General features: G+C 41.6%; 1 pseudogene; it reads left to right on the top strand.

Moving 5' to 3' along the window:
* Positions 1-21,103: 21,103 nt before the first annotated feature.
* Positions 21,104-21,175, top strand: LOC121974028 (annotated as a pseudogene).
* The last annotated feature ends 4,184 nt before the right edge of the window (positions 21,176-25,359 follow it).

Genomic DNA, 25,359 nt, shown 5'->3' with positions numbered 1-25,359 from the left:
TCCCCCTTCATCGATGCTCTCGATGCTCATCTCGGAAGAGCTTGAATTGCAATCGTCATCTTGATGACTCGCCATTAATACAAGCCCAAAGAACGCCTCGACTTCCGATTCGAACGATGTATCGTCCCACGTCGCCTTTAGGGCCTTGCACTTTTGGGAAGACTTCTTACCTTTATCCTTGTCCTTGTTCTTTAGCTTGGGGTAGTTGTCCTTGACATGCCCTTCTTCGTCGCAGTGGCAGCAGCGGATGGTCCTTTTCTTTTTCCCCTGTGGATGGTTAAATTTCCTAGATTTACAAAGATTCTTAAACCATCTTACCATCATTACCACTTCCTCGTCGTCGAGAGAAGACTCCGAGTCAGGTTCGTCTCTCGATGCTTTGAGGGCGACGCTGTTCTTGGGCTCCTTCATACCTGCACATCTTGATTCGTGCACTTCAAATGTAGAAAAGAGTTCTTCTAATGAATGTTTTTCTAAATCTTTTGAAATATACACGACATCTACTAGCGATGCCCATTTTGAATTTCTTGGAAAAGAATTTAACGCGTACCTTAGCAAATCTCGGTTACATACCTTTTCTCTGAGATTCGATAGTCTGGTGATGATTTCCTTTATCCTTGAGTGCAGATGCGCAACTGTCTCGTCTCCCCCCAAGTCGCAAGCTGGTGAGCTGATTACGAAGTAGATCCTGTCTAGCGAGCTTGATTCGGATGTTCCTTCATGCAGCTCAAGGAACTTCTCCCAAAGTTCCTTTGCCGAGTCATAGTTCCCGATCCGGTTGACTTCCTGTGGTGGGAGAACGCTTAGCGGATGGTACTATGTTTTGCCGTTTGCCATGCAGTCAGCCTGCTCCTTTTTCGTCCATTGATATTTTTCTTTGCTCTCTGGAGCTACAAAACCAAATTCCAATATTAAAATTAACTCAAAATCTGTTGTAAAAAATACTTGCATTCGCTTTTTCTAGGTAGCGAAATCTCCTTTGAATTTCGACGGGTAGATGCTTGGTCCGACCATTATCTTTGCTTCGATCGACGATTAGTCCTCCTGAAGCACCTCGGCTCTGATACCACTTGTTTGACCGTTGCGGCCGGCTAGAAGGGGGGTTGAATAGCCTGTAAAAATAAAGCTACAACCCTTCTCGAACTCTTAAACTAACACTTGCATAAAATAGCTAAACAGAAAGTAAATTAGAATAGATGAGGCACACTGGGATTGACTTGGTTACAACCGGGGAGGTTGTTAATCCAAGGAAGATGATCGCACTAAAAAATCCTTCAGGCGGAGAAGCCTCGTACAATGATGAAGCACACAAAAAGAAGCTAAACTACAAATGAAGTACACAAGTGTTGAAAGAATTGCGTGAGTTCTGATTGATTTGAAGCTTCTAGACCAAGGCTGTATTTATAGCCTTGGTCGGGGCGTCCCGAAGGGATTCCGGGCACCCTGGGGAGGATAAAATTTTATCCCCCAATGTTCAGATCGCGTTTGACATGATCTGATCAAAAAGTCAACTTCGGGCGCCCTAGAGGGAAAAGTCAATCCCGTTGACTTTTTCCAGCCCGGGTCTTCTGCTCTGACTCTGTTTGCCTCAGACCGAGTCTTCCGCTCGCTTAGGTGATCTCTGCCATCCGGAATGAGACTCACCCGAACCCAACTTCCGGTCTTCTCAAGCAAGCTTCCGGTTCGGCTTCTCGTCCCTCGGAATCGCCGCGTGCTTCCTTCTCGTCCGCCAGCGTACTCATCCGCAGTCTTCGTCCCTCGGTCGCATCCTGTGCTGACCTTCTCGCTAGTTGCGTCTCTTGCTCCTCGAGCAGTCTTCCGCTCCGGCTTCTCGTCCCTCGGAACCACCGCACGTTTCCTTCTCGTCTATCGATGTACTCTTCCACAGCGCCTCGTCTCTTGGACGCACCGCGTGCCGTCTTTCTCGCTAGCTACCTCTTCCACTCAACTACCTGTGCTCCTAAGCTTCTGCACACTTAGACACAAGGTTAAAAACACACAGGACCTAACTTAACTTGTTGATCACTCCAAAACAACCTTGGGGTTCCAATAGATTCAATGGGTAAATCCATTAATCTGTTTCATTAACAATAATGAGCTATTAATGTGCTATGAGTTTTATGTAGATGATCCCTATAAGATGGGCCAAGCCAAGGTAGAGGTGTAAATGAACCAAGCCGCTCATGAGCTATTCAAAACTCAATTCGATGAAAACTCATTTGAGCTTGTTTAATGAGGCTCATTAAGATAAACAAACTAAGCTCAAGCTTCGCAATATTTAGCTCATTAGTTTGTAAACATGTTCGTTAAGCTCATGAATCAATTTTAAATAAAAAAATAATAGTTTTGATATTGAATTTATAGATTTTACATTCTACTTATGAAACATATAGAGAAATATATTAAATTTATTTATTAGAATAAAATTATATATTTTAATAAGAATATTATAATTTTCTCTAAATATTTAATTTAATTTTAATAAATATTTAAATTTATAATTTATATTTATTAAGCTCGTTTAGGCTCAATAAAAGCTTGAATAAGCTCGTGAGCTATGAATATATTCATTAAATACAGCTTAAACTCGGCTCAATTATAAACGAGCCAAACTCAAAAATTCAAGAGTTCAGCTCATCTCGGTTCGATTACACCCCTAAGCCAAGGTATATAAGAAAAGAAGCCTCTTGATTTGGGCATCTTGAATCTTACTAATTTGAGCTTCTTTATCTTCATCCGTTCTTCCTCATAGAAGGACTACAGATTGGCACTTATGTTAGGGTCGATTTGTAGCTAGACGGGTGGGTGGGGGGGGGGGGGCGTGAATAGCTCATCGTGCTTCGTTGTCTTGCTTCGTGATGATGATATGCAGTGGAATGAACTTGAAACAACACTTACAATGCTAACACAAGGATTTACTTAGTATCCATATCAAAAAGAGGTGACTAATCCAAGGATCCACATACGACGCTCACTCCACTAATAAAACTCTCTTTCTCGGTAACTACCGAAGGTGGAGAAACCTCGAATATTTGACAACATGAAGGTGTGACACGTGGCAGTCAATCACAGGTGGCATTAATGAGGAATAGAAATAATCAGCATGCGCATAATGAAAAAGCATGCTCAGCATGCTTTTCACTAATGGCAAAGGATTTGAACAATTTCTAAGAAATCAGAATGATGTCAGCAGCAATTAAAAGACACTATGAGTATGGGAGCCCGCTTAGGAAAAAGAGTAAAAAAGAGATAACGAACAGTTAAGTGTCACCAACATTTGATCCGAGCGGCGTTAACCTCAGAGTCTCTTGACCAAGAAGAAATAAGTTTCCTTAGGAAATGTAAGTAAGGGCAATAATCGTTTGAGCCGAGTGGTAACCCAGATAGCAAAGTGCCCACTTGAAAATAAGAGTTGCAAAAAATACTAAGTGTCCAGTCAGTTGGACTTGCAGTCTCCTTCGACTAGACTTGAGGGGAAGACTTGAAAGTTGTAGGGTTGAACGGGCCTGGAATTGCTGGTTAGGCAGGGTTGGCCGAGCGGGCCTCACAATGCTGGTCAGACATGAAGGGCCGATCGAATCACCTGAACAAACGTCCTTCACAACTCACAGATGGAATTTGGAGCTAGGAGCTAAGTACTAATTTACCCGGTCCACCGTCCTAGCCGATCGGACCTAAGGTCCGATCAGGCACAAGGCCGACTGGACACAATGTGACTTTTTGACAACATGAATGGCCAAATGAAGAACAAGTCAGTGGTTGCATTCTGGAAAGCCGAGCTAGCAAGCTCTTGGCCGAGTGTCTGTCGGCCGACCTATAGCAGAACCTAGATACCTGTTATATCATACTCTTTTGGAAGTTTATGCTAGACAGGACAGAGAATATTCTATCGATAAATCATCCTTTATAAGCTTCCATCCTGTCAAGTCACAGTGATTTACGGGCTCGTTTAAGGAAAGGTGTTAGGAGCATTTTATGATCTGTCCTTTCTTAGGAAATATTTGGGAAATGTGCTAATGCTTTGAGATGCGTGCATAATGCAATAATGACACTATAAAAGGGGTCTCCATATATAGGCAGAGGTACGTGATTCTTCTTATTTGCACATGCTATTTGTTACAGTTCATAGTTACTACTTTCTTCTCCAAAACCGAGCATTGACTTGAGTTTCGGAGAGCGAACGCCGGGGGACCCTTCCCTACACCGACACTAACGCTCCCTGTGTTGTAGGACAATGCATAGTCTTAATCGAGTTAGCAGCAGAGCCACATGTCTAGCTCATCGCCTTCACCAATTTCGGACAGGATCAGTTGATGAATAGGTCAAAGCTAGGGGAGATGTTGAATTGGAGAGCCATGGGCATTTGTCGGTCGGAAGCTTTAAAGGGTCGACTGATAATAAAGAAGTGAGTTGAGTAGCGGGGAGTGATGTCGCCGCTAACATAGGGAATTGCCTCCCGAGTGCCCTTCCTTAGAGCCCATAGTGGCGCCTTCGGAGTCCACCACTTCTGACCAACCGTTGGCCAAACATCAACGCCACAAAAGGCTCTGAATGGAAGCTTTTACCTGATTAGCAATCTCTGTTCCTCAAACTTCTGTTGTTGTATCTACCTTGCAACCATCATATGAGCAAGGAGAGAGTTCTAATTTTGCAGTCCTTGAAAGGGTTGCTAGTCAACTAACTCCCCCCTTCTTCGATCGGACGCCTTCTTTGTTTGAGCTGCCGGCAGGTGCTATCTTGGTGCATCCTATATCTTATCCGAGGCCTCCTCTGGCTAACCCAGCAACCCCACTCTCCACCATCTGCTCAACCCCCTTATCCAAATCCAAAGGCAAGTGCAATTTAGAATCCATCAACTCGAGCACTCGTAGGCATATCATGACATTATCAAGCTGTAGATAGATGAATGGCATCATTCAGATCCCATCAAGCCCCGCTCCCATAAGAATAAGATCAGAATTCAAGGATCCTTGGCTCAAACTTGGATGGACGCTAGAGCTTGCTGATCGTTTTAACCGAAACTCTACTGGGGAAAGTGTAGTTAGTATTTTCAGCTTTATGTTTCCCGGTCGGCTCCCCGTGACCCCTTTTTTACTTTTAATAGTTTTGGATGGATGACTTAGCTTTGTGCCAGAGGCTAGCTCAACTAAATCACGAGTATAAGCATCTATAATAAATAGTTGGAAGAATGGGTGACCCCCCAAGCTTTTGTCGAACGACTAATCGCTGCGGTAGCCCAACTGAAGGAGAACTTGGAAAAATAGTCCGAGCAGCTTTTGGGGTTCGAGCGGGAGTTGACTATGGAGAGAGACAAAAACCACAATCAAGCCATCGAGCATGAGAAGCTAAGGAAGCAATCCCATAATTTTGAATCAAAGATTAGCTTGGTAAACACCAAGAAGCTTAGGGTCATTGAAGGTTTGGACATCAAGAATAAAGAGACATGGGTCCTTGCCAAGAAACTCAAAGAGGCATCAACCACTCTAGTTGTTGAGCAAGTCAGCTGAACGACTGAGCAAGCAAGCCATGAACTTCAGCTTGGGGAGCGTCAATGATTAATAGATAAGAAAGATGCTAAGTTGCAAGCCATAAAAACCGAGCAGGAAGCTTCAAAGGCCGAAACTTTGAAGTTCAAGGAGGAAGAGCCTAGACGATTGGAAACTCACAGGGTGGAGTATCTCCGCTTAAGAGACTTCAACTAGATGATGACTGACCGGACCATTAAACTGTTCAGGTATGACATTAAAGGGACCCTCAAATAGCTGAAGGAGGGTAGTTATCACTCTACTAAGGTTCCCCCGACCTTCATCAAAAGGCAAAAAATCTTGGAGGTAATCCTGGGCGATCTCATCATTGACTTGGCGTAGTATTTTTCTCAAGTTTGTCAGTAGTATTCTATAAAATTTTAAAGAACTTTTCACGCTCTACGCTATATACATTTGCTCTGTGCCTTGGAATTTTTATCTTTTACATGATTTAGTCTTTAACTATACTTCTTTCATCTTTTAGACTTCACGCTCCTAAGGTTCAAGGAGAGTTCCATTACTTAATGGTGAAATTAAGCCCACTTCTGACTTAGCCTCTCGGCTTGACAGCTTGAGACTCTAGCCGAGTGGCTCAAGAATCTAGATACTTGATCATGAGAGCAAACTTACTTATAATTTGGCCGAACAACATGAATGTCTGGATACTTAGGCATAAGAGCATACTCGCTTATAACTCGCCCAAATGACACAAGAATTTGGATAATTAGGCGTGAAAGAATACTCACTTATAACTCAGCTGAGCTTCACAAGAGACTAGGTCTTGGTCGTGAGAGTAAACTCACTTATAACTTGGTCAAACGACATGAGAGTCTGGATACTTAGGTGTGAGAGCATGCTTACTTATAACTTGGTCGAGCGGTACGAGAGTCTAGGACTTGGTCGTAAGAGCAAGATCACTTATAACTCGGCCAAACGATGAGACAGTCTGGATACTTAGGTATGAGAGCATGCTCACTTATAACTTAGTTGAGTGGCACGAGAGTTTAGGACTTAGTCATGAGAGCAAACTTACTTCTAACTCGGTCGAACGACGCCAGAATCTAGATACTTAAATGTGAGACCATGCTCACTTATAACTCGCCCGAACGACATAAGAGTTTGGGACTAGGTTATGAGAGCAAGCTTACTTATAACTTGGTTGAACGATGTGAGAGTCTGGATACTTAGGCGTGAGAGCATGATCACTTATAACTCGGCCAAGCGACACGAGAGTCTATAACTTGGTCATGAGAGCAAGCTCATTTATAACTTGGTTAAAATGCGTGAGAGTCTGAATACTTAGGTGTGAGAACATGCTCACTTATAACCCGACCAAGCGGCATGAGAGTCTGAGAATTGGTTATGAGAACAAACTCACTTATAACTAAGCTGAATGATGTAAGAGTCTAGATACTTAGGTGTGAGAGCATGATCACTTATAACTCGGCCGAGCGGCACGAGAGTATGGGACTTGGTTGTGAGAGCAAGCTCACTTATAACTCGACCGAACGACATGAGAGTCTGGGTACTTAGGCGTGAGAGCATGCTCACTTATAACTAGGCCGAGCGGTATGAGAATCTGGGATTTGGTCGTGAGAGCAAACTCACTTATAACTCGACCGAATGACGTGAGAGTCTGGATATTTAGGTGTGAGAGCATGCTGACTTATAACTCGACCGAACGACATGAGAGTCTGGATACTTAGGCATGAGAGCATGCTCACTTATAATTCAGCTGAACGACATGAGTGTTTGGGACTTGGGTGTGAGAGCATGCTCACATATAACTCGACTGAACAACACAAAAGTCTGGAACTTGGACGTGAGAGTAAGCTCACTTATAACTCGGCCGAACGACACGAGAGTCTAGATACTTAGTTATTTTTCACTTAAACCTTCCTACATTCATAGAACAATAGTTTTTACAATTTACATAAATTTACCACAAACTTACTACCTAGCTCGATAAGGCTGCAGATGGTTTGCACTCCATGGTTGATCCGGGTTTTTTCCATTTTTATCTTGCAGATAATAAGATCCTGAGTTGAGCTTTTGTATCACTTTATACAGTTCACACCATGGGGGTTCCAACTTGTTGATATCGCCTATCGATTTGATTCTCTTCTATACTAAGTCATCAAATTGGAAGGAACTCGGAATTACCCTCCTATTCTAGTTTTATTTCATTCTTTGCTTGTATGTCATCAACCGAACAACTACTTTGTCTCTGAATTCCTCCACTAAGTCCAACCCCATAAGGCATTGATCAGTGTTTTCCTCGTCATATAGCTGTCTCTAATCAGATTCAACGCTTATTTCTACCGGTACTACTGCTTCTCCTCCATATACAAAGTGGAACGGGGTTATGTCGGTAGCTTCTCGGGGCATGGTGCGGTACACCCATAGCACACTCAGAAGTTCATCGACCTAGCTTCCTCCAAGGTGGTCAACCTAGGTTTTGAGTCATGTGATAATTTCACTGTTTGTTACCTCTGCCTAGTCGTTGCTCTGAGGATAAGTCATAGAAGTGAAGGTCTGCAGAATATCATAGTTTGCACACCACTATTTAATCATCCGTCCATGAAATTACCTTCCATTATCAGAGATGAGTTTGTGAGGAACGCCAAATCAACATACAATATTCTGTCATAAAAATTTGATAACTATTTGCTCTGTTATCTTAGTGGCTCAGGTTTCACCCACTTAGAGAAGTAATCTACGGTTACAAGGAGAAATTTCTTCTGATCGATCGCTATGGGAAAAGATCCAATAATATTAATGTCCCACTGATTGAATGAGCATGAGACAATTGATGTATTCAATTCTTCGAGACCTACCGACAAATTTTTGTTGACCTGGAGACTATCAACAATAGTCTAATGCAAATCTTCTTGAAGAACAATGAACATTTCACAAGTTTAATAGACAACCATACCCAAGCTTTAGATGATTTGATGGAGTCGCGACTCAAGGAGGGTGCTGCTAAGTGCGTAGGTTTCAAACTCAGGTGGACGGGAAATAACCCTTAAATCCAAATCCAAATCTTGATATTGTGTTTTGTGTTTATTATTTTCTAGCGTATTCATAGGGTTGGCTGTCAACCTCTACTTCTAATATGTGTTATGTTAATCTTTTGAGTGAGAACAGAGTAATGCTACTCTTTTGGATCCGTTTTGATATGTATTATGAAACTCTCGATGCCCATGACTTGAAGAATTGCTTTTACTTGCTACTTATGTTTTCAAGGAACACTTCAGCTTTTACCTAGAGCTGTGTCTTCTCATAAATAGACAAGACCAACATTCTTCCGCTATAAAAGCATACTCAGTACAATCTTTTAGCATTCATTCTTTGATTTTTCATCTGCCCATTGTCTTCTGCATTTCATTCTCTTGTCCCTCTTATTTAGATGACACATAGTTGATCAGACAATAGATCAAAAGTTTTAAATGACCCTATTTACTGAAGTGGTCAGAAAATAAAACCTTCTGAAAGGGGTATCAAAATGACTTTTCCTTCGGAGTAGTCCTCTGAGGGTTGTAACTCCGTTTTTTTAATTCCGACGAATTCTTCTAATTTAGAAATTTACTCTACTTCTACGTGCATCTCATCACTCTTTTCTTGGTCATGTAACCAATTTATTCTATTTGTGGTGTGTTCATTTCTTGAATCTTATGTGTTAACGCAGGAAGCACTAGACGTCAAATCTATATTTTGATAATGATAAAAAAATTTAAAAATTAAGACGTTCTGTTATTTATCTAATAAGTTTGAATGAGCTTGAGAAAAGTCTTAAGTTGTCTTAGGTAAAAAGTCCTAATGAATTTTAAGTAGGTGAAAAATTCTAGGGGATGGTAACCCTATGTCCTAGAGGGTGGTAACCCTAGGCTATGGAAACCCTAGGGAGTGGTAATCCTAGGTCTTAGGGGGTGATAACCTTAGGCAGAAAGTCCAGTCGGTCTGGAGGATCGATCTATCAATAGATAATCTCTCCTGAGAGGAGCAGGTGAGGACGCGTTCCCCGGTGAGGAAACAGTACGCGTCGGTTCGACCTAAGATTTCTAGAGGAAATCCGAAGTTAGAACCAGACAGTCTGAAGGTTGTCAAAACTTTTTATTTACATATTATCTGCTATGTTTTAACTCTGTTTTATAGGAGACTAACATTTTATGCAGGGTTAGATTCGACCTTGATCGGTCGACCGAACCCTAGTACAGCAGACCGAGTTCGATCAAGGGATCGATCGATCGAACCTGGGGATCGGTTGACCGAACCGAGAATAAGCCGTGACCTGGTTGAGTTGGGTGGATCGGATCAGATAGACCTGCGAGGTCAGCGGGATCGGTTGACCGAACGACAGGATCAGTTGACTGAACGACAGGATCGGTTTACCGAACGAAGACTTATCCAGGCGGCAGAAGCATGTGGACGAGAAGCTGGGCAGGTTCAGAGGGTTTGATCGACTGAACACCTAGATCGGTCAATTGATCATAGTCGGGTCAAAGACTGAACCCGAGATCAGTGGATCTGAATCAGGTCTACCTCGGCTATAAAAGGAGGGTCGACCAGCAGCTTCGAGAACAACACATTTTCTGAGAGAACAAACAACTGCGTGCACTTCGGCAACATCTAAACATTGCTCTAACGACGATCAAGCCAGAATATAGATTTCATCAAGTCGTTGGTAACAAGTTGTATTTCATATTTGTAAAGTTTTATACTTGTATTATTCTTTTGTAAAGCTTTCCGAACTGATAGTGAATTGTCCAACGAAAGCGATCAACGATCGCGGGTCTTGGAGTAGGAGTCACCACAGGCTCCAAACCAAGTAAAAAAAATTGTGTCAGCGATTGCTTTTGGTTCTTTCTTTATTTCTGCTGCGTACTTACTTTGAGTTTTTCAAAACGAACAAATTAGCCACGCATGCTAAGTGATCATATTGCCAAGGTTGACCTTAACAGTACATGATATGTGTCCATGGTAACAACATCACACCAAGCACTATCATAATATTTGTTACTAATTGAAAATGATACAAGACATCACCTATATACTGTTACTTCGTTGTCTTTATTTAGACAAGACAACTTATATGGTACATCTTCATTTGTAATTTTTAGACAGTCTCTTCAGATACTACATTATCAAAATTGTCGTTGTCAATGATCATATTACATATTATTCAAATATTGATTCTCAACCATTTATCCCCTAGTTTGCCTTTGGGAATTAGCAGACTCTTTCGCAAACTAAAGTCTCATGACCATCACCATATAGCATGTCGTTAACTCACCAATGGCTGTGGATCTTCTATCACGTCTTCCTCAATCAATAAATTTTTACCCTTAGGATTAGTAGGAGTAGGCTTCCTACATTGGTTCGCCCTATGCCCCTATTCACTGCATTGATAACATTTGATAGGAGCTACTGCTATGGTGGTTATTGCTATAGCTACTGTTGTGGCTACTACTATGGTTGTTGTTGTGAAGGACGAGAATTCTAAGTGTGAATTGGTTGATTGTTGTTTTGGTCACTTCTCCCCATTGATTTTTTATTATGTTATTTTTTTGGCTTCCAGTGCACTCTGATAGGCCTCTAAAACCATAAAGAATGAATGATGGCTGAGGGAATCTTGCATGGCCAAGTGCAGCCCCCTAAGTATCGTGCCACCTTGAGGGAATCTTTGATAAGTCGTTTCGAGCAACCAACTAGAAGAAGTCTTCTGGATATTCATCGACCGACCTCGTGCCCTATCTCAACAAGTGGAGTCACTAGGACAGGAAGAAAGTGTTCTTTCATTTTCTTCTTCATCTTCTGCTAGGCAGTATTTTGGGGTTTTCCCTATCTATCTCATAAGCACCGCATCTGTTTCTACCACATCGATGGTCGCCCTTTAAGTCTAATGGAAATTAACTTTACCTTCATTTGATTTATAACTTGCTTATAGTTGAAGATCCACTCCACTTTGTTGATCCAATCGATGAAGCCCTTTGCTTGCAACATACCAGAATATTCGAGTAGTTCAACTCGAAAACTAAGGTCTCTATAGGGTTCTTCCTAACCACGATGCTTCTAGTATGTAGCTTATTGGTGATAAGGGTTCTCGATGGAAAACTTAGATCCACGATCTGAGATACCATGATCTGAGAGCTCATGAGCCTCAATAATTCATGTTGCCTCGGCTAGACGCTGGGTTAAGTCTATAACTTGCCTTAGTAAATCCTCCATTAGTGCTATTCCATAAATGCTATAACCACAGTGCGAGGTTTCCTTAGCCGGAACATGTCTACCACGACCACGAGCACAACGACCTTCCATTGGATTTGAACCTTGCTTTGATACCAACTAAAGTCGGGTTGAATAGTGATTATCTTGTGGGCTAATGAGAAGGGAAAATTGAGGGGAAAGTAAGAAGAGATTCTGAATAAAACAAGGAGGAAAATACGTTATTTGCTAAAAAAGGATATTTTATTATTAATTAAAGGATGAATTCTTATACAAATAGGAGTTTATATAAACTCTAAACCTTAAGACAAAGAAAAGAAAAAAAATCTCAATATATGAACCTTAATTCCAATCTTGTAGAAAAAAAAGATATCTTTTTAGAAAAGAAAATCTCTCGGTAGAAATTAAAATTAATAAGACAAGACATTTTTTTAGACTAATTATGAACCATAATTATTAGAAATATCAAAAATACCCTAAATATCATAAAAATAAAAATTACTAAAAATAGTAATAAAATCTTTAGAGACTCGAATGAAGGACTAAATGTTAAAATTTGGGCTTGAAAATTAGTAGCTATGAGTAGTCTCATAACAAATATATATTTTTAAATTATACACGTGTGACGATAGACAAAGCCTGATTCCGAATCTCAAGTCAAAAATTATAACTATTTGAAGTTCAAGAGATCATGTTGAATCTATCCTGCATCATATTTGAAGGATCTCTCCATATTTATATGCCTAGGCAAGTGTGACCCAACTGAGTGCTTTGTGTCGTTGACTCCTAGGGTTGCTCAGTCTGGTGCTCTACTCTCCAATTTGAATCCCTAGGGGGGATATTTTGAGTGGTGTTCCTTTGGGGAACTTCTTCGACCATCTTAGTGATTGTGGTCTCCAAGTTATTAGGTAGGGTTTGGTCACATCTGCTAGTTGAAAGCAAGGGATATTTTTTTGGAAGTTCTCCTTGTCCCTATTTTCTCAATGTCTTTGCTTGATTCAAATGGTTCTCCACGGATGATGCTAAAATGATATGGCATAAATTGGTTGTCGACGTGAATGCTAAGGTGGTGATGATGTAGGGATATTCAAAGAATTGGATATAGAGGTGGGATATTGCCCAGTGCACACCCTGTGATCCAATCTAGATGATGTGGCTCAACTAGTTGTGCATACTAGAGGAAAGAGTTGTCTAGCAAAGCTCCTTCGATGTTCAAGTGACTTGGTTGTAGTGGTGGCAAAAACAAAGTAAAGATTATGTGAAGGAAAGATTATAAACCTCTGGATCATTCCCATACCTGAACACTTAGAGGTGTGAGAGGCGTAAGAAGTTTACAGAGATCATGATTACGATCTCAATGAAACTAGGGATTGTTCTGACTATTTTAGGTATTTCTCAATTTAATTATTAATTGCAATGGCACGGACTATCATGGAGGGGCCATTACTTGGGTCGTCGGTCATGTTAACCCAAGATCATTATTGAATAGAGAAATCACAAGGCCAAGTTAGATAAAAGGCTCGCGAAGCTGAGCTAGACAGAGGGCTCAGTAGGCAAAGTTAGTTTTAGGATTCTATTTCAGTTTCTTACCTATTTATTCACTTGTTAAATATTTGGATTATTTTGACAAGTGTTTTGTAAATGTGAATTTGACTTAGCTTTGGACATGTGTCCAAGTGATTTGGAATGTTCCGCTGAAACTCTATATCTCTTTTCAACTATATATTTGGGTTTTATACCCCTTCCAAATTTATTTAAAATTTTAATTATTTTCAAACTTTGAAACTCTGTCTGACCGCTTTTCCACAACTTAAAATGTTCACATTAACACCAAAATCCATTTATGATGGCCACTCTACTATCCCAAATGATCTTTCATATTAGTTGATGTGGGGTAAAGAGGGAGCCACGTGGAGGTGAAAAGTTTTTTTTTTCCCTTGGGGCCATTTTTTGGGTTTTCATGGGATGACAGTGGAGCAAAGCTAGACAGGGGTGGATTTGTCATCTCTATCTCCGTCCTTGAATTATATCCTCGTCCTTATCTCTACTCTTATCCTTAGTTATATCTAATCGAAGAATCTCCATCCCTGATCCTGCGGTGATTAAATCCTCATCTTCATCTTTATCCCTGCTTCAAATGTCCATTGTCCAATGTCCAATGTCCAATGTCCAATGTCCAATGTCCATTGACTTGGACAAAAAGATTTTTAATTTTTAACATCTTTCATAAAAATATTAATACAATAATTCAATGACATATAAATATTAATATTAATTAAACAATACATATATAATAATATTAATAATCTATAATTTAATAAATAGAAAAAGATCAAACACCATTATTATTATTATTAATAAGACGAGTTTAGGGATGGAGATAGTATCCCCATATCCACCCCCTTTCAACTACGGGAAATTGAAAAATTCTTGAACCCGAACTCATACTGAAAAGACTCCCTGAATCTGCCCCAGTTTTTTATTTTCCCTACACGGTCCTGAACTCGTGGAGAAAATTATCATCCATAGTTTTCAGGAGGGAAAGGAGAGGATTGACCCACTCTTTTTTCTCTCACCCCACGTTCCTCGTTGACCCCCACCCTATGGCTTGCATTGCCACCGTCACAGCCTCCCTCGCCGTCTCCATCGACCTCCACTACCCCCCTTGGAGGTCCCCCCTTCTCCCTTTGTGCGTCTGACTACAAGCACCGCTCTATGGTTCATGTGAGTCGCTGCTAGGCCATCTCCTCTTATTCCTCGTCGCCAGCTCTGTCAAAACTCCTCTTCCTTTGTCATCGAGCAGCGCCCTTTCCTCTTGCCCCTCTGTTACGATTCTGCAAGTGCACGGATTTGTCGTCAGTAATAAAGATTATCGATCCCACGAGAACTAGTTATAAGCACTAGCAATAGTTCACTTAGGATTAACTAGACTATCAATTGTTTTAAGTTATCTAAAGACGAGAGATTGGGAAACAGAGACGAGAACTAGCAAAGAAGAAGTGATTAACTTGGTTTATAAGGAGTTCTAGGAGTTCGGTTTAATTATGGTGGTATTGATGTATCACATTCTATCTTTTACTCACTGTCCATCAACATGCATTCGCCGGAAGCTAACACAACTATCCTTAAATACCAAACAGAGAAGATCCCTATGAAATCCTGTTATGGTTAACCCCTGTCACTAGGGCGCCTAGGTAGATCACAAGAACGCAACTCTAATTGATGTCGTTAAGGATAGAAATAAGGAGCTTAGTTTGGTCTCTTACTTCCTTATGGAGAAGTTGCCTCTCCTTTCAAGGAAGTACTCTATATGTCCATGAACGGGTTACCCCTATCACTAGGGCCCCTCGAGTATGATCTAGGATACTCTCTCTACAAGGTTAGCAATCCTACATAATCAATTAATACGCAACAAGCATGCATAATAGTTGAAACAAAGCAAGCGAGATCATCCAATAAATAGAGGCATAAATATGAGTCTTACATCAAAACCAATCCACAACTACTCCCTAATCCTAGAACAAGGAGTCTACTCCATAGACGCTGGAGAAAAACCCGAAGACATGATATAATTAAACATACAATTCTCAAACATGAAGAGAAAAAAAATACTTATCCAATGATGATGAGTGATCTTCGAATCCAATCCTTTGCTTCTGGAGTTGATGTAGTGATGAAGGATCGTTGGACGGAGGTCCTAAACGATGTGGAACGACACCAAGGTGATTCCCTCTCTGACGGCTCGCTCCCGGCTCGATCCTGGGATACGGCCGTGCATAGTAGCATGACCGTTCCTTACTTGGCTTCGGTCATTTGGGGGGGGGGGGTATGACCGTGCAGGGTTGCTCATGCTCTGATCTGCCTCTGGTTGGCCGTACGACCGTGCAAGAGTTGCACGATCGTGCACTGCTCCTCTTCTGTTTGGCCACACGACCGTGCGAGGTTGCACGGTCGTGTTCTCTAGCACATTTTGGTGCGTCGATAATCGCTGTTTTTGCCCCGAAAGTTATCCCTGTCAACACAAAACCAAACAAAGAGCAGATATCCAAACAAAAGAGTATATATGATGAATACATGATAAAAGATGCGATCATGCAAAGAATATATACGTATAAAGCAAGTGAATGTGCGTTAAAACATGCATAAACGATCATACTATTTACACACATCATACCCCCAGACTTAAACCTTTGCTTGTCCTCAAGTAAAACGCTGCAAACTATGTTCATAAGCGCCTGACAGTGTTTCATAATCGCTAGTGCATTCGCCTAACTCTATCAACTAGTTTCATTGATAAGTACGATTGTGGAGTAACCTAAGTATGGCCTAATCAGAAGTTCTTTGTGCTCGGTGCAATAAGTAACTCAAACTCTTCAAGTTTCAATTCTCTGTCCCAGTTAAGTCGTCATACAATTGAGTTTTTAATGTTCTCGGTGATAGGCACTTACCTGCCACACACTTGGTTCGTTTTCCTTAAATTACACAAGGTCTCAAAGGATACTACTTGGAATCAAGAGAAACATAACATTCATTTCCCAAGTAACCTAACTCGGTCTCAAAGAGGTGAATTGTTAGTTTCCACTCACGACAACTATTTTTTATCCCTTATTCATTTTTTTCTCTTTTTTTTAGTGCTATAGTGTAGCACTAATCACACATGCAGGATGCATATGTTGGGATTTAGATTTTTCCAAATGAACTTCCATGATCCGAGGTCATCCAGTAACCAAAATGTAAATAAGAAATCACCATGGGAACAAAAGTACTAAACAATTTGGATGATTCATAACTATTTTTTTAAAAAATATTTCTATTATTCAAGCTTAAGTACTTAAGTGTAGTGAAAATAGGATCCTTAAGGTTAGGCCAAAACTTATACCAAACTCCATACAATACTTAGCTTATTTCATGCTACTAAAGATAGAGAAAGGAGATACACCAAACATACTAGCACTATCTTGACAACACATGAACTAAGAAAATGCTAAACATTTTGCTATCGGACAAGTAGCAGAGTGAAACGAATAAAATGCAAATAAACAAAGCAAAGTGCAAATAAAAATATGAAGCTAATAAAATGCGAATAAAATATGTAAAAAGAAAAGAAAAACTCGACTCGACTCAGGTTGAGCAGACACAACCCCCCTCAGACTTAGACTTTTCATCGCCCCGATGAAATCAATACGGTGGCGCGGGTGGGGGATAAGGGGGTCCCCGATGTGTGCCGGGGGGAAATCTAGGCATACTAGGAAGATGACCAAGGTGTTGATGATATTGATAAAGGGCATCTACTTGTTGTCTATTGATATCCATATCATCCATAAATTTCTTCATTCTTTCCTGGTCAACCTCATAGTCCTGAATGAACCCTGTCACCTGACTATGGAAGTCCCTAGTAAATTAAAAATGATCCTGTACCTCCATAAACTGGTCGTCAGATAACTTGAAGTGACCCTCCAACAATCGTTGTTGGATATTTTACTTCTCATGAAGGGAGTTTAAGGAGGCACGGAAGTCAGAAAAATCAAATCTAGAAGGTCCTGTACCATAGGAAAAAGAGTGCCTAGGAGGTTTCGGATATCCAGAAGGGTGTGCGAATCATAATGAGAAGGGCTCTTGGTGATACTTGGTTTCTTCTATAAGGGAGGGAACAGTTTCGGGGATTAAGTCAGTAATCACCTAGTTTACGGGGTTGCGAATTGAAGTGCGCTTAGGGCAAGGAAGGGGTAATGAAAAACCATTGTTCCTGGGGAAGACAAACCCATTCTCATCCCGACAAATTATATTCATAGTAAGACAAGGATCGATGTCGATCTTGTCATTACCATGAATAACCTCTAATCCATCAAGCTCACAACCCAGATTGAATGCAATTTGGGTGATCAATCCACCAAACACTATCATCCCCGAAGATGCTTTAGCTTCTCTCAATAAATTTTGCAAGAAATGAAATCTGGAATCAAATTCCACTTTATTCAATATTGCCCAAAGAGAATAGAGCTCTACCTCTCTAACCATCCCATCACTCTCTCCTCGACCAAAGATCGTTTTGCTCATCAGTCGGTGAAGGTATCTAAATGTCGGGTTTTGTATGCGGGATGCCTTAGCTCTAGAGGGTTCATAAGGGTCCTTTGATCCGGTTATTGACGCCCAAAATTCATTCCATCTAATCTCATCATCAAATCTGCGAGCACCACCAATAGGTAAACCAAAATAATTATTAAAATCACTGAATATCCACCGAACTTCTTTATTTATTAGCCTAAAAGTTATGCCCCCTATGTAGTCATCCTCAGACAAAATTTTAACATCAATTGAGCTCAAAAATTCAAGGACTAGGCGGGGGTAAGTCGTTAAATGAGCATACATAATATCGTTCTAGTCTAAGGAACTAATCATCCAATGTATGTCGTCCCTAATTCCTAGCATATCCTAAGTAGCGAGATCCATATATTTAATGCATATAATTTTTCTAGCGACAAGGATATCATATCTAGCTTTATGTTCATGATTTCTAAAAATAATATTGAACTTGTTTTCGTTACGTTCGTCGCATGCCACCCTTTTTCCTTTGCCTTTTGAAGAAGAAGCGTTCCCTTTGCCTTTGTCGCCTCCCGGCATCTCCTTCTCCAGATCCACCACTTCCTCGACGAAGTCTCTTCAAGATCTCGACATGATGTGCAAGGCTTTGAGGAATTTCTTGTGGAGATGGATCTTGAGGATGGGAGAGGAGGAGAAGGAAGGAAAGTAGGGGGGTTGCTTCTGATCTCTTTCCGGATTTGTGGCTTGAAGAAGTGTTAGATCTAGATGTAGATCTAAGTAAAGGTGAGATTTAGAAGTGGAGATTGGGGCTTGAGGAGGTGTAGTGGGGAGGAGAAAGCTTTTGGGAGAGGAAGAGATGGAAATTAGGGCTTTTGGAGGTGTAGGCGGCGCACACAAGTAGGGGCACGACCGTGTCTTATAGACACGACCGGGTTAGGTATAATTTCTGCACGGTCGTGCCAATTGGCACAACCCCCTCTTTTCTCCCCTTGGCTAAAGTTGCATGGTCGTGCCGGTTGGCACGGCCCGTGCCTCTTTCTTCTCTGGATTGATCGCATGGCCGTGCCAATTGGCATGACCTGAGTCTTCTTCCTCTCTGACGGTCTTGCACGGCCGTGCCAATTGGCACGACCCGTGTTCTCCTCTTCTATACATAGGCCACACGGTCATTCAAGGTTGCACGATCCGTGGCCATTGTCCCTCTGTCGGCTTCGCACGACCATGTGGGGTCACACGGCCGACTCCTTTAAGCTCACGGTGACTCACCTTTCGCTATTTTGGTTCCTATGATGCTTCCACACTCATGAAATGCTCACGGCCAGCTCATGGAGGCTTTATAGATCCTGAAAATGAATATCCAAAAATAAAGAAATAATAAAAGAACTCGACTCGAACTTACTAGAGAAATAATGCGATAAACAGAATGATTAACTAAAATGAAAAACCCTTGGGTTGCCTCCCAAGAAACGCTTGTTTTAGGTCTTTAGCTCGACCCTATTTCCGTCAGTGTGGACTAAACCCATGGAAGCACGGCTCTCCTCCTAGGGTTAATGCTCTAGTCTGCACCTTTAGTTTCGCTCATGCAGGACAAATGCATTTCTTATTGCTCGTTGGAGGGGATCTCTCTTGGAAACTACACTCCTTGACTTTGTGTATGTTCATCTTACTAGAATTTCCCTGAGAAGAGGGGTCGCAGATAGAAGAATCAGATAAATCAAATTCAATCATTTCTTTGTCGATCTCCAAGGATAACTTGTGACTTTTCACATCAATGAGGGCTCCAGTTGTGGCAAGGAATGGTCTATCAAGGATGATTGGTATCTTGGGATCCTCCTCCATATTTAGGATAATGAAATCTGTGGGAATGATACATCCACCCACTTCTACTAGCACGTCTTCTACTATTCCCATTGGATATCTACATGAATGACCAGCTAATTGCAATGTCATAGTAGTCAGTTTAATGTTCTAGAGTCCCAACTTCTTACATTACGAGTACGGAAGTAGGCTAACGTTGGCTCCCAAGTCGCAGAAAGCTTTCTGTATGAGCTCAGAACCAATCTTGTAAGGTATGGAAAAACTTCTTGGAATCCTGAAGTTTCGGTGGAATATTTGCCAGAAGTAAAGCGCTGTAATTTTCTGTTAATGCTACAGTCTCGAAGTCGCCCTTCTACCTCCTGTTAGATAGAATACCCTTTAAGAATTTTACAAACTTTGACATTTGGTGTAGCGCATCTCTCAGTGGTACTTCTATGTAAATTTCCTTAATCTTCTTTAGGAATTGGTTGAACTTTTCATCCTTTTGGGATGTTATTAGTTTCTGAGGGAAAGGAATTGTCTGACTTTGTGGTGGAATTCGAAGAGTTCCTTCAACTTTCTTGGTGATCTCCTCTCCATCCCTGTTCTAGATCTGATTGGGCACTAGGGGAGAGGGCTCTTCCTCTGAGTCAAGACCTTTCTGAGTAGTGATTTGGAGGTCTCCCAAAGTTCGTCCACTCCTCAGCTCGATGCAATTGCAGTGTTCCACTGGGTTTATATCGGGCTTTCCTTGAAATGTTCCCTGTGCTCTTGAGAAAGACTGGGCTATCTGGGCTATCTGACTGTCTTGCATCTTCTGATGTTTTTCAGAATTTTCTAGCCTTTAAGTCAATTGCTTGATCTCATTCTTCATCTCTTTTTGCTCTGAGAGAGCTTCTTCAAGCATTTTTTCGATTCTGGATAGCTGTGAAGGTTGTGGTTGATAAGTCTGTTGTCCAGATGGGTAGCTCTGTTGCTCAGGTTGATAGCTTTGTTTTGCTGGCCCTTGGTCCTGGTTATTCCGGTATGAGAAATTTGGGTGGTTCCTCCATCCAGGGTTGTATGTGTTGGAGTACGGATTATTTTGCTTTTGGTTGTAACTCACTATTGCATCACATTGCTTAAGTCGATTTATCTGTGCTTGTATTGGCCCTAGGGGGCAAGTATCTTGAGCATGATCCGTACTTCCGCAAGTTTCACAAGCACAAACTATTACATTGGACGTGTTGTTTTCCATGGCCTCAAACTTCTTGGTCAGAGCGTCCAGCTTTGCAGACATGAGTGTGACTGCATCTACGTCAAATTTTCCTGATGCCTTTATTGGATTCTCTGAGAAAGAACTACCAGATCTTTCTGTTTCCCACTGATGGTGGTTCTGTGCCACATTCTCTATGATCTCTTCAGCTTCATCAAGGCTCTTGTTCATTAATGCTCCTCCTGCTGCAAAATCGAGGGATACCTTCGTGTGATAGTTGATTCCATTATAGAATGTGTGTAGAACCAATCATTTCTCAAGGCCATGATGGGGGCACTATCTCAGCATATTTTTGAATCTGTCCCAGGCTTCAAATAATGATTCTGAGTCTATCTGTTTGAAGCTTGCGATCAAATTCCTCATGTGGGCAGTTTTGCTTAGTGGGTAGAACTTGTCAAAAAATTTCTGCTCACACTGCTCCCAAGATGATATGTTGTTTGCTGGAAGAGAATTTAGCCACTGCTTGGTTCTGTCTTTCAGGGAAAATCCGAAAAGAAGCAATCTTACTGATTCTGGAGGGACCCCATTCACTTTTATAGTACCGTAAATCTCGTAGAAAAGCTCTAAGTGATGGTCTGGATCGTCGTGTGGTCCTCCTCCAAATTGATTCTACTGAACCATGTGGATTACTGTAGGCTTGATTTCAAAATTGTTGGCTTCGATTGGCGGTCGAGTAATGCTAGACCGAACCCCTCGTGCATAGGTGTTGCATAATCCTTCAACAGTTTGTCCACCATTTCTAAAGATTCTTTTGCGGCTTGAAATACTTTTTATAGGTTTCTTCTTCTCAGGAAAGTCCTATCAATTTCTGGATCGAACGACAGAAGTTGTCCTGAAAGGTTAGCTTTTCGCATGCAAAAACAAGATATGGAATATTAAACCAAATAAAATAAAATGAAATAAAGTAAGGGAAAGAGTTGAAATAATATTTTTTCTAGTGTTTTAATAAAAATGTAGAAAATAAAAAAAACAAAACTAAAAACAAAGTCTAGTGTAATCTAATATGTCTTTCGCTAATATTATGGACGCAGTCCCCGGTAACGGTGCCAAAAACTTGTTACGATTCAGCAAGTGCACAGATTCGTCGTCAGTAATAAAGATTATCGATCCCACAAGGATTGGTTATAAGCACTAGCAATAGTTCACTTAGAATTCGCTAAACTACCAATTTTTGTAAGTTATCTAAAGATGAGATATTGGGAAACAGAGACGAGAACTAGCAAAGAAGAAGTAATTAACTTGGTTTATAAGGAGTTCTAGGAGTTCGGTTTCATTGTGGTGGTATTGATGTATCACATTCTATCCTTTACTCACTGTCCATCAACATGCATTCACCGGAAGCTAACACAACTATCCTTAAGTGTTGGGACCGAAAAGTAGCTAGAGGGGGGGGGGGGGGGGTAAATAGCTCGTCGCGTGCTAGGTGCTCGTCGTTGCTTGTTTCTTCAAAGATGTGCAGCGGAAATACAAGAAACAAACCACACAACGCTAACAAGGTTGGTTTACTTGGTATCCACCTCACAAGAGGTGATTAGTCCAAGGATCCACACCTACTCACGCACCCTCCACTAATAAAACCTTCCTTTTCGGTAACTACCGAAGGCGGAGAAGCCCTATAAGTTCACACTACAAGAAGAAGGGGAAAGGATACAAAATACAAGCACAAAGCTTACAATGAGTACAAGAAAACCCTAACCCTAGCTTTCTTCCTCTTGCAATAAATCCGCCTCTTGACTTGGAAGAACCTCCAAGAACTTCAAGAACTGGCGTGGAGAGCTCTATGGAGTCACTGGTGAAGATCTGAGCTATGTCGTGGAAGCGATGCCGAAGGAAATGAACGCTTGCGGCTTAAATCGACGCTGACGGTCGAATCCTGATCGATTAGAATGCTCCCAATCGATCGGGGAGGCTTTGGATCGATCCACGGATCGATCCAGAGCGCCTCTGTGCTATGGAAAAATGCCTGGATCGATCCACGGATCGATCCAGCGCTTATCGCGCGAAGCAGCAGCGTCCCAATCGATCCACTGATCGATTGGGACCTATGGATCGATCCACTGATCGATCCAGAGGCTTTCTGTGCGCTGGGAAACTGCCTGGATCGATCCACTGATCGATCCACTGATCAATCCACTGATTGATCCACTGATTGATCCAGCTCTTAGTTTTTACCCAAAACCAAGTCCCAAGCCTCCCAAACCAACATTCGGTCAACCTTAACCCATTGGTACGTCATGCCTAGCATCCAGTCACTTCCTTGACCTGCTAGGACTCTCTCACCAAGTGTCCGGTTAATCCCTTTGACCCACTTGGACTTTTCTCCTCTTGCCAAGTATCCTGTCAATTCCTTTGATCTACTTGGACTTTCCTTCATCATGCCAAGTATCCGGTCACTCTCTTGACCTATTTGGACTTTCACCTGATGTCTGATCAACCTTGACCCATCTGGATTTTCCCCCATGCCTGGCTTCACTTACCAGGACTTCCATTTTGCCTACCTTCACTCACTAGGACTTCTCTTCTGCCTGGCTTCACTCACCAGGTCTTTCACCTAGCTTCACTCACTAGGATTTTCCTCTGCCTGGCTTCACTCACCAGGACTTTCACCTACCTTCACTCACTAGGATTTTCTCACTGCCTAACTTCACTCGCTAGGTCTTTCACCTGGCTTCACTCACCAGGACTTTCAACCTGCCTAGCTTCACTCACTAGGTCTTTCACCTGACTTCACTCACCAGGACTTCTCTTCTGCCTGGCTTCACTCACCAGGACTTCTCTTCTGCCTGGCTTCACTCACCAGGACTTTCACCTAGCTTCACTCACTAGGATTTCTCCGCTACCTGGCTTCACTCACTAGGACTTTCATTTCACCTAACATCCCAGTTAGGACTTCCCAGTTAAGTATCCGGTCAATCCTTGACCTACTTGACTCTTGTTCAATCAACCTTGTATTGTCAAACATCGAAACCCAAACCAAGACTCAAGCTTGGTCAACCAGGTCAACCTTGACCTGAGAGATATTGCACCAACAATCTCCCCCTTTTTGATGTTTGACAATACCACAAAAACACTTACAATACCACATGTAAGTTAGGCTAATGCCATAGCCTCATTCTTCTTCATGCCACTAGGTAATGAACACATAAGTTAAGCTCTCCATTCTCCCCTTAAGAGGGTAAACTCCCTCTAGGTAATGAAAGTCTAACTTACTCCCATTCACAAGTCCTTTCATTCTCCCCCTATTGGCACACATCAACCCATCTTTGAGCACACATCAACCCATGCCCCAATTGAAAACTCTCCCCCTGAAGAGTTGCTCATCATGGTTCACAATTTCACTCGTTGTGATCACAAGATAACGAAGGGCCCATTCCCTTCATTATCAACAATGCTCACCCTGGAGCAATAACAAGGTCCAATGACCCAAATGAAGGTCTCATACCCTTCATCTATCCTTAACCCTACATTCTTCCTCAATGTAGGCAAATGCCCATTCTTGAGCATTATCCACTTGAAACCAGTTGAACAATGAGGATATCCACTCCCCAGTAAAGTCCAAATGCTCAACCTTGAGCATTTTCTCACACAGAAGGTTAACCACCTTCCAAGGTTCATGAAAAATAATTTTCATGTCTTTAAAGAGTCTCTCCCCCTAAAGACTGTTGGGTTTTTCGGGCCGCGAAAATCGCGTTTTCGCGTCGCGGAAACCCCGAAACACCCTAGCCATTGGATCTAGTGCGAAGAAAAATTTTGAAAACATGAATACGAGTTTCAAACTACGATCTACAGTAGATCTACAAAGGAAAACCATTTATACCTTTGAAGCGTGCCCTCGTAAATCCCGCTCGTCCAACGGTACACCGGATCTCGAAGTTGTCAACGTAGACAACTCTCTAGTGATATCCACACGAACAAGAGGTGTTCTCTAACACTCAAGGATGGAGAAGAGAGTACCCCAAGTGTGCTAGCACTTTCTAGGGCTCTCGGGTAGGATTTGGGAAAAGAAAAGATAGATAAGAGAATTCTATGTGACAATCACTCTACCTTTTCTTCATGAAACTCAAACACATTCTCCTTCTTTCTTGCTTGAAAACTTTCGGTCAAGAGAAGAGGAGAGGGAGAGCTTGAGGAAGAGAGCTTGGAGAAGATGGAATCAATTCTCACCTTGAATGAAAATCAATTTTCTTTACTCCCTTAGTGGCCGGCCACACCAAGTGTAACCCCCTTCATTAATGTGGCCGGCCACATTAAAGCAAAGGAGAGAATGCAACTTCCATTAGGTGGCATTCTCTTGATGATGTGGCACTTTATGATTGGTCCACATCTTACCAACTCACTAATGATGTGGCAAAAGGGTCAAGTCAAACTTGACTCTTACTCTTCCTCTCAAGTCAAGTCAAACTTGACTTAATTTCTCTAATGGTTGATCTAATCCAACCATTTGATTCAAACCAATTTAATATAATGAATCTAATTCATTTAATTAAATTGATTCAATGAGTCATAATCTAAATT

This window comes from Zingiber officinale, chromosome 4A (genome assembly GCF_018446385.1).
Source record: "Zingiber officinale cultivar Zhangliang chromosome 4A, Zo_v1.1, whole genome shotgun sequence".
Taxonomy (NCBI): domain Eukaryota; kingdom Viridiplantae; phylum Streptophyta; class Magnoliopsida; order Zingiberales; family Zingiberaceae; genus Zingiber; species Zingiber officinale.
Note: the sequence above shows the minus strand (reverse complement) of the source record. Positions and strands in the feature narration are given on the sequence as shown.